Raw genomic sequence first — 11,449 nt, forward strand, 5'->3', positions numbered from 1 at the left:
CAGCCAAGAAGCTGTGCCTGCCCACCTCTGTTTTGTCTTAATAAATGTCAACAAAGGATTAAAACATTCTGAAAAATCCAATTTGCATACACAGGTTGTAAGCACAAGTGAAAGGAAATTACCTTCCTAGAGGTATGTTAGTGTGTGTGTGTGTGTGTGTGTGTGTGTGTGTGTGTATGCTTGCACGTGCATGTGTTTGTTTTGCTTGTGGGATGTTTATAATGGTCCTCCAGTGGGCTGTGTCTGAATATATTCAACTGCTTGGAGGAATGTGTGTTAATATTTCTGTGTGTGGATCTATGGGTATACCTGAATGATGGAGCTCACTCTGCATACACATCACATTTATATATGTAGATACAGTAAGTGTACGTGTGTGTGTGTGTGTGTGTGTGTGTGTGTGAGAGAGAGAGAGAGAGAGATGGTAACTTTATGGGTAGGCTCAGGTTTGTTACTTTATCTTGCATTAATTCAGCACTGTGCATTGAGCATCTGTTGTCCTAGAGAACAAGGAGTTGCAAAGGTTATGAAATCTTCAAAAGCATCTCGTACTCAAGGAGCCACACTTAGGTCAGGGCTCTCTTTATCAGTGCATTGCCAATCACAATGCATCAGGAGGGTGCTAACACAGGGGAGAAGAGCTGGCTTTGTAGCAAAACTGCCATATATAATATGCATAAAAGAAATTAAAGTAGAAAACTTCAGAGGATGTTGCATGTAAGCTGGGGCCTAAAACAGAGGTGAAGGAAGGGGACCAGGTGAAGGTGCAAGTAGGTGTCTTTATGCATGTGTGGACTTGAATGCCCATCAGATGGGCTTTTAACAGCATGCGTGTGTGTCTATGTGTGTAATATGCATCTTTTTATACCCAGGTCTCAGTGTCTAGGGATCACAGTGCCCCCTTGCCAGCAATGCCTCAAAACTAAAACCATCCCTACTGGATTACAAATGAACAACTGTGGCTCTGGGAAGCTGATGGCGACAACGTCAGACCTGAAAGTCCATCACCTATGTTTTGAATCTAAGTCGGGGTTACAAATCAGGCTTTCCCATCACCGTCAGCGCTCAGTAGCTAAGAAATTTTCAGATCCCAGACAGTCAAACAATCTTCTAGAAGTGGGGGTGTCAGGTAAAGATAAACCAATCAACTCTGGTAGCTTCTAGTCTAGCTGTAGCCCAGCCACACAGAATTATTCACACATGCATAAATGTCAAAGAATAAATTCTGACATCAGCACAGTGAGAGAGGAAGAAGAGAAGGAGGAGGGGGAGGAGAAAGAGGAGGGGAAGGAAGAGGCGGGAAAGGGAAAGGAGGAGGGAGAGCCAGAAGAGGAGGAGAAGAAGAGAGAGGAGGAGGAATAGGGATCAGGGAGAATAGGGAGAGAAGGAGGGGAAGTAGGAGAGAGGGGAGAAAAAGGAGGAGAAGGGAAAGAGGGAAGAGAAAGGAGAGGAGAGGAAGAAGAGAGAACAAGAGAAGGATGGGGAAGAAGAGAAAGAAACAATAAATAAAGAAGAGGGTGGAGGAAAGGAAAGAGGAGGGGGACAGAGAGAGGACAAAGGGGTGATTAACATGGTACCACTGCTCAGTGTTCCCTCCATCTCCCACACAAGCTGTGCCTGAGCTGTGAGAATCCACCACCGGTTTTCCAGACTGAGGTTAGGCCACAACTTACATTACATGTGTCCAGAGCTCATCCAGGTACAAGGAAGGAAATAAGCAAGGTCTAAGCCCACCATAAGAGCTATCCCCACTCCATGTAGTCTATCTTCATCTGCACACACATGGTAGGAAGCTCACATGACTGCATCCTTAGATGTCATTTCCCTAGCCTCCAGAAGAGGAGAACAGTCGGTTCAATTGGTGCAGAGAAAACAGACCCCACAGATATTGCAGCAGAAGCGAGGAGGCAGAAACTTACTCTGCAGTCACCACTCATGCATCCTTCATGGAGGCAAATCATCCTCTCCTCACCATCCCCAAGACCTTACTGCACAACATCTGATGCTCATAATGGTAGCTCCGAGTCATCAAGACAAGACTGGTTGCACTCAGCTACCTCTGGAAATAAGAGCAGAAAGATTTTCAACATTTTAAAAAGACTTTAATGTTTATAGGGTCCTCCTTGGCCATCCAGAAACTCAGACTAACTCATATCCATTGAGTGTCTGTGGTTTCAGAGAAGCCTTGACAAAAGCCTTCAAAGCAAAATATATTACTCCCCTTGACAAGAGAAGTAGAGGCAGAGTGCAGAGTGAGGTTGAGTTGTCAGAGGATGAGAGAGGGTCAGTTCTTGTTCTTTCTGATTGACGATAGTTGGTCTAGCACAAGTAAATCCAGTGTTCTAGAGATATAAGACTGCCACACTCACCAGCAGCAAAGCTGTCATTCATTGGAGTATGTTCTCCTGTCACATTCAAACAAATCCTCTGTCTGACTTCCAGTCCTGGCTTGGCCTCTCCTCACAGACCAGCAGAAATAGGGGCTTCTGCCAATAAAGCTTAGAGAAAGATAGTAGGCTCCTGAGATTAAGACACAGTAGGACGGCCGGGCATTAGTGGCGCATGCCTTTAATCCCACCACTGGGGGAGGCAGATGCAGGCGGATCTCTGTGAGTTAAAGGCCAGACTGGTCTACAGGACAGTCTCCAAAACAATACAGAGAAACCCTATCTCCAAAAACAAAACAAACAAAAACAAAAACAAAACAAAACAAAAAGACACAGTAGGACACAGACGGCTCTAGTGTAACAAATGGCCTTCAGGAAATAAGTGGCATCCATGTTTTCCTATGTGTTCTCTCTCATTGAGTCAGAATGATGACTTGTGTATAATATAGTGACAATGCATGTGTATTAAGGCACAATAGAGTTTATCTAGGTTGCATCAGGTGCCTTCCCAGTCTTATCTGCTCTTTTTTTTTTTTTTTTTTTTTTTTTTTGGTTTTTTACGAGACAGGGTTTCTCTGTATTGTTTTGGAGGCTATTGGTTCAGCCCGGCCTCGAACTCACAGAGATCCGCCTGCCTCTGCCTCCCGAGTGCTGGGATTAAAGGCATGCACCACCACCGCCCGGCTCTTATCTGCTCTTTAACAAAGCAAGTGAATAAAACGATAGCTCCTCCCCCCAAAAATCAGAGGTTCAGAAAATTGAGAAATTTGCCCCAAAGTCACACACACACACACACACACACACACACACACACACGGACGCACACACACAAACCTGGGTAGCAGTCCTGGAATTGAACTAGGAACATCTAACTGTGATTATAACCTCCTACTACATTATGCTGCCTCTCACAGTGATTTTCCAGGTCCAAAGGGGTTAAACCTATCACATCTAATAGAAGATCATTTTAGCTTGGAGCCAGGGTTCAAAGAGAGTGGGTTGTATCTTACCATGGTACCTAATAATACAGCTCCATGGCTGATGTCTCCTGAGGCTTAAAGGAAGTGGACACAAGACTGGATCTATGCCTGCTGAAAGCAAGAGGGCTCCATTGTCCATACTGGAAACAGAGACTCTCATGGACTTGGGGATCTCAGAAACCAGCCTCTCCAACCTCTTTTCAACATCCCCAGACACTGATGCTAAAAAACTCTCCATGGCCAGGTATTCATCTCAATAATGAATTCAATCTGTGTACAGCAGTGGTTCACAACCTATGATCCTTTCATGGGGGTCACCTAAGACCATCAGAAAACACAGATATTTACAGTATGATTCACAATAGTAGCAAAACTACAATTATGAAGTCACAACCAAAATAACTTTATGGTTGGAGGGGTGTCACCACAACATGAGGAACTGTATGTATTAAAGGGTCACAGCATTAAGAAGGTTAAGAATCACTGATGTAGAGAGCTCTTATTCCAGAGAAAAAAGCATGGGTTAAAATTCTTTCTCTTTCTAGCTACAACCCAATGGCTCATCACTGAGTCTCCGCTCCATGGGATTCTCTCTCCATTCAGGAGGTAGAGGAATAGAGGATAAGCACCGTGCATCGGTGTGTGTCTCTGAAGCCTGTTGGAGGAGGCTTTCATCCTCCTCAATGATCTCAGGCAGGTCTCAGTCCTGCAGACTATGATGCAGCCAGATGTGCTAAGGACTGGGATGTCCTGACTGGCCCTCTCTGTAAGAGGACAGCATGCTTTCTGGTCGGGTTTGACCCTTTGTTGGTCAGATCTACCATTGTTCCATCCTGTCAGATGGCCCTTCTTTCAATCCGCAGTATAAAGGCAGCTAGCAGGTGCATGAGTATAGAATCCTACATTGAACTATGGACAAGTTGCTAAGGGTCTCGTTCCTGAACAAAACTGACTTTCCCTTTCCCCATAACCATCAGCTTCCACAGCTCCTCAGCTGTGGATGGAACTCTATGAACCCCTCCCCTAGGTCCCCTGGAATTCTGGCTGACATGAGCTTATGCAGCTCTTGTGCAATCAGTCACATCTGTTGTGGGTTCCATGTACAATGGCTCTGTCAGTCTGGAAAGCAGTGTTTGTCCTTCTCAACCTCTGGCTCTTCCAATCTTTCTGCAAAGTCAATGCTGTCATTTGACCCCACTTTACAGATAAGAGAACCAAGGCTTTGAGAGGTTAAGTAACTTATTAAAGCCTCTTAATATGTAAATGATGGGATTAAAATCCCAGTACTCCAGACATCTATGCCCTATTGACCACAAGGTGGTATTTCATGTCACTAACTTGTTATGTGAGTCAGAGCAGGACACTTTTCTTCCCTTGGTCACAAGTCTCCACCACTCAGGGCTTTTACAGTTCCAGTGGATAGAAGAAAGCCAGTGGAGATTCTCCAGAAAGCCAGCCTCCCTCCTCCCCCACCTGGGCACACTGCCCACCACTTCCTTGCATATGAATTCACTCCTGGCTGCCAGGGCAGCTCTCAGGCTCATCTGAACATGCAAATCAGAATTAATTATTCAAGATCAGGCTTACTTTGCATACCAATTCCATTTTCTTCTGGGTGGGAAGGTTCTCACCCCTTTTAACAGTTTAGAATAATGTGTATCAGACTCAAAAATGAAAACAAAAGTTAAAAAAAAACTGGAGATAAAGGGAAAAGCTAATTTCTTTGGCTGCTTGCCCCCCCCCCACTGTGGGGGCTGGATTGTAACTGACTGAGAAGCAAGAAGACAAAGGTCCATGCAGGTTGGAGTGACAGACCAGACAGTTCTGGAATTTTCTAGATCATAGGCACCTGAGAATTTGACAAAAGTTTTTAAGTCCCTCCTCCAGAAAACCTGCAAACACAAAATGTGGCATGGATTTACAGTGTGTCCCCTGTGGCACTCAAGTTCAGGCATAAATAAAGCCTAGTTACATCTGGAACACACAGGACCAGAGCCAGCCGAAGGTACACCTGCATCCTGGGCATGGGGGTGAGATGTGTCAGCAAAAGGCAAGACGACTGAGGAGTACTCAAACTTGTCAGTTCCAGTTTTTCAGAGTTGATTCAAAAGTCCTGTGACCTTGACTATCAGCAAGTGGGCAAGAGCATGTCTCAGAGCCCTCAACTGGCTCACCTTAGAGCATGTGCTTAAGGGTGCTTAAAGATGTCTTCAGGTGCCTTCCTCAGAAACATACAAAGTTGGTATCTCTAGATTGCTCTCTTTATATAAACACAATGCTAAGAATATCTACAAATCAAAGAATCTGAGAGGAAAGACAAACTTTTGTGGAAGTAATCTTATTTTGCTAAGAATTAATTTATTTTTAAATACATGTGGGTGTATGTGTGTGTTGGGTTATGTGTGTATGAGTGTGGGTGTCCACAGTGGCTGGAAATGGGCACTGGAGCCCTTGGAGCTTCAGATCCAGATATTTGTGAGTCACCAGATTTGATGTTGGAAACCAAACTCAGATCCTCTGGAAGAGCAGAAAGCACTCTTTACTGCTGAGGCCTGTCTCCAGCCCCCGAGGTTATCGTTGAGTGCCATTAACAGTAGATCTTATTTTTCTCTAATTGTCCTTGATGAAAACTTTTGTCTTCTGCTGAAAAAGAAATCACATAAAGTTGACTTTAAAAGCAGAAGATGAAAGACCATTGGGTGGCACATGACTATTCTCTGAGAACAGAGATAACTATGTTCCATTATGACAGTGTTAAAAAGTGAACATGTAGGGCCATCTATGGTGAGCTTAATAAAAGCAATAACAATAAAATTGGCCAGAGCAGAAGCATAAGAATGAACTGTCCACTCAGAGAGGCAGGGTACAAAACCCAGCATGCCTATGCTGACATTACTCCCCAGAAGGAGAACAAGTCCCACCCTGGCGCCTGACTCACTCAGCAGACCTGGCAGTGATTCCCATGGGAGTCCTATGACACAGCTTTCATCTTCCCAGCAAATCTCCTGGTTAATAGTGGGCTTGATCTTCTATAACCAATAGCACTTATGACACTGTGAAGTGGGACAGAACCGGCGTGTCAACCCTATGACCGGTTGCCTGGGACATCTGAGTGAGTGTGAGTGACATCTGAGAAATTATGAGTAACATCTGCATGGGTGTGTTTGTGTAACCGGCTGAGTGTGTGTAACATCCAAGCGTTTGTGACATCTTGAAAGGGTGTGTGTGAGAGATCAAAGTACGTGTGTGCAGCAATGGAATATGTATGCACAGCTAGCTGGAGTCAATAAATGTTAAAGTCTGCCACCTGTCAGTTGTAATTTTTATCAATTTCCCCTCCACAATCTGGTCTAATAGTCAGCCCAAGGGTCTCCTCTTTGGAAGTCTCACCTGGGGCCAGAGCAGTCTTTCTCAAGAAACTTTTCTGCCTGCATTCACAGACTACAGAGAAAAACCAGTCAAAATCTTCCAGGTCCTGCTCTTCATAATTCATGTCATCTGACTGTCTGTAACCCTTCCAGGGGACTAGAGACATGATCTCAGTGTTGGGCCAGGAGCTTAGCTGATGTTCAGAACAATCCCTGGTAAACCCATGATGGAGATCATTGTGTCATTGATAAGAAGCACCATGTCCACATCACATGGTTTAGAAGCAGACAGGATTTGAATTTATTTTCCTGACTCAAGAGTAATGAGCCCCTCTCAGTTTGTCACATACTTAGCAAATAGCCTCTCAGTTGGAGTAGTCAGGATTTGCCAGCCATACTCTGGTCACAGTTCACTGCCAGGTTTCCATCAAGAACTTATAACAACTGAGTCTGCTAACAAGAATAACTATAGATTCAACTGGTTGCTGGTTTTCAGCCCACTGGAATAGGGGCTGATACAGGAATGAAGAATGCAGAATCTGAAAAGGATCCCTATGCCTGAGAAGTTAAAGAAGTGGATTCACTCTGCTGGTTTCCCGGGCTTGGTTTTATTTGGAAATTGCTACATGGCAAAGCCCTACAGAAAGGGCGTCATTGGTCCCTGTCTTCATGGCTAGTGTCCAAGAGACCTATGGCTGGATAAGTACTTTTTATAGTTATGTTTCTAAAGTTCTACTAGGCAAGCAGGGCAACTATAGCAGTAGCCAGATGTCATACAGCAATTTATTTCAAGATAAACCTCCACCTTGGAAAGAAGTTCCTTAAGTCACATGATGTCCTAAGAGGGAGGTGGTGGTGATGTGTTCCTTCCTGCAGGGAAGCTTCTGCAGAGTGCCAAACAGCTCAAAGGCTTCAGGAAGTCCCTGAAACTGACCAGACATACTAGGCTCCTTCTTCTCCAAACATAAAGAGACAGTAAGGATTGCTGAGAGGCACTCTCAGACAAAATAAGACTCCTGAAAGATGCTCAGACTACCTGAACTACCTGAAAAGGACAGTCTCCAACCTGCCAAGCTGTCTGTACATTGTGCAGTGAGCTCCAGGGTTTCAGCTTTTGTGAACTATGATTCATGCTGGCATGGACTTTGATGATATGGCTGTCTTGGAGTCATTTCTCCTGTGAGAAACCCCTCAGCTCTTAGATAGCCCCAATAAAATTCATTGGTTCATGAGCTTTGCTATCTTTACTTTGATCTGCCATCAGATCCATGTTTGGGTTCACATTTCCTCAGGAATAGTGTCAAAAAGACCAGGTACCATCAGTAAGACAACTGAATAGCTTAAAGCCTGGGAGTGTGTTATGTCATCATTTACAGAAGCATTCAAGTGACATTGGATGATGACACTGGCAGTTGACCTTGTTTAGTTTGTCCACTGAGAGCTAACCAGTCACAAGACTACTCAAATCAGCCAATAAAAATGTATGCAGTAACTTTTAGGCCATGTCCCAACTCTGCCTACCTTTCTTAGGTGTAAATTCCTGTAACAGAGCTTGAAATGGGATTTGGTTCCCTAAAAAGGCAACATTCTGAATCCATTACTATTCTCACCAATGATATTAGTTAATTTTCTTGTCACTGCAATGAAACACCAGAAATATAAAACTTAAGGAGAACGGGTTTATTTGGCCTCATGGTTTGAGACAGCACTGTCCACCATGGCAGGAAAGGCATGGTGGCGTTCATAGTGGTTCATAGTTACAGTAGAGGCTGCTTGTGTACATCTTGGTGGATCAGGAGCAGAGAGCTTATGTCAGAAATGGGGCCAAGATCAAAATCCCACTTCTCAAGTGGTCCAATCCCTCTGGCTAGAGATTCCATGATTTCCCCAAATAGTGTTACCCCTAGAGGCATTTCATATTCAAATCCTAACAACAGGAATCAAGCAATATGAGTCCTTGACATGTTACTGTGAGTAAATTCATCGGAGGCTGTCCTGGGAGCAGGTCTGCATCGGGAGGATAGGAGGGGGCTTATGTAGATCCTTGCTCAGTGAGAGAGAGGTGGAAAATGCAGAAATACAAAGGTGGAGAGATAAGGCTCCAGGGATAATTTGTACTGCACTTCTGTTTTCTCAAGACTGATACCTACCTGTTCAGTGCAACAATCCTTTTGGCTGAGTCCTAAAACCATGTCTGTCAGGGGCAATGTAAAGACCTTTATAGTTACTAATGCTCTTAACATTTTTTTCCTACTCTTGAACTCACTTTTTTATGCTAATAAAGTAATTCATGGGCTTAGAATATGATCAAAATGACCAAGATAAACAGATGCCATGGTCAGATAGAAAGGAAAATTACAAAGAAAAAAAGAAAAAGAAAAGAAATCCCAGAAGATCATTATTTTGTGTCATTGATACTAGTTTAGGAAACATTTTCCTACCCATATTATCCATGACTATTTTTGGTGGCTTTTTCTCACTTAGCTAAGAAATCATCAAATGAAAAATGGTAGATTTCTATTAAAAATAGAAGACAGAATCTGAGCACTGCTGTTAATGAAGTGGTTTTAAAATATATATATATTCAATCAAGAGTAATTGAGGCTGGGCCTTGTAAGTCATGGAAAATTATAAACTATGGCCACTCTAGGGCATGACTGACTATTAACATTGTTTTCACATCATTGCCTACAAAAAGCAGCTGGGCACCATGCCACCAGGGAGGTGGCAATAAAATGGCCTCATTCTCTAAACAGACTTGCAAAGTAGGAGACAAGCAGGATGGCATTTTGACGAAAAAACAAAGTAGAGGTGACTCCTCAAGAACAAGCTGTAACAGCTTATTTGTCAGAGAAACACTTATTGCACATACGTATTAAACACCCATTTTGCACATTTGTACCAGTCATCCCAGTTAATTTAATTCTATGTTTTTGGTTGTGAGCCTAGCCTTTAACGACTGAGCCATCTCTCCAGCCATGTCCATGTAAAGGAAGAAAGTGGAGTTTACGAACAACAATGTGATATGCCCAGTGTCATAATGGATCCAAGCAAGAGCTGCAATTTAGCTCTGCTTCTGCTCCTGGGCATTTTTCATGGGCCCATTTTGTGTTAAACTTGCTGTACAGTTAATATCCAGACATAGCTCACTAAGGCCCAAACCAATCTCAGCTAACCAAAATCTCTGGCACTTGCCATTTTCTTTAACGTATTTTCCTATTTTACTCAGAACTGGAGAGAAAGCTTTCTATTTCAACCCAGGTTGTTGACAAGAGTGAGGATGTGCCCAAATATCTTGATTCTGGCTGGTGAAAATCGCATGGTGAATTTGAATATTTCTGAGATGACACTACTTGGTGAAATGATCCATTTGAGAACATTTCTACTGTCCAGGAATGTAAGTGATTTTAGAAGGAAGCTGGGAACCTGGGGATCAAAACCCTGAATGTATGTATTGTCTCATCTAGTCTTTCCTTGTTCTCTCTCTCTCTCTCTCTCTCTCTCTCTCTCTCTCTCTCTCTCTCTCTCTCTCTCTCTCTCTCTCTCTCTCTCTCTCTCTCTCTTCCCTGCCTTCCTTCCTATTTTATAGATCAGAACCCAGAAAGAGGCAGAGACCTGACTTGGATATAGACTGATACCAGAGTAAATCTTTTGGTTCTTCTAATAAATTCTTATGAGATTGCTTCATTGTCATATATTCCAAATTCCTCTGTGTATGTGTGTGTGTGTGAGTGTGTGTGTATGTGTGTGTGCAAACATGAGTGGATCTTCGTGTGTGTGCAAATGTGAGTGGATTTTCATGTGTGTGTGTGTGTGTGTGTGTGTGTGTGTGTGTGTGTACTGACGGATGTGAGTGTGAAGAACAGAGTAAGTCTCAGGTGTTGGCCCTCATAAGAGATGTTCACCTAGTTTTTTGAGACATTCTCAGTGGACTGACATTCACAAAGTAGGCTAGACTAGCTGACCAGTGAGCCCCAGTAATGTACCTCTCTCCATGCTGGCTTGGATACTCGTGGATATCACCATGCCTGGCTTTGTTTTTAACATGTGTTCTAAGTTTCAAACTCAGGGCCTCATATTTGCATGACAAGCCCTTTACAGACCAAGCCTATCTCCATGGGCCTCGAAAATTCTTCTAAAGAAGCAGAGAAAAAATTAAAATTCTATTTTGGGTAAACTGTAAGTAAGGCTTATACCTGTTTTGCCAAGACTGAAAGCAGCATGTACAATAGAAGAAAATCTAAACCAAGCATCAAGTAGCAAAGGAGCCAACTTCAAATTAACCATTGATTACTGCTGCGACCGTGGGATGCTCATTAACCTCACTAAGTCAATTTCTTCAACTTTAGGTGGGACTAATTATTTTCATTTACGTCACAAGATGTGACGCTTAGGTCACATAGTATGAGAATCTTCAGAATGTTTCAAATGTTGCAGATACCACAGGCTTGTGACTTGTCCCAAAGAATCCCAAGTTGGATACATGCAATTCAGGAACATCTGTGCTGTGAGTAGAGCAGTCAGCAAGAGCAATGACTTTTGGATCAAATGACTGCTGTTCCCAAGGTGACACTGTCCCTTACTACAAGGATGCCTTGGGACAAATAATTAGTCTCGTGACGTCTCAGGGGTTTGTTGTTGTTGTTGTTGTTGCTGTTGTTTGCTTATAAAGTGAAATATTGACACTTTGTAGGTATGTGTAGAGAGAAAACAA

This window comes from Mesocricetus auratus, unplaced genomic scaffold (assembly GCF_017639785.1).
Source record: "Mesocricetus auratus isolate SY011 unplaced genomic scaffold, BCM_Maur_2.0 Super-Scaffold_4256, whole genome shotgun sequence".
Classification (NCBI taxonomy): Eukaryota; Metazoa; Chordata; class Mammalia; order Rodentia; family Cricetidae; genus Mesocricetus; species Mesocricetus auratus.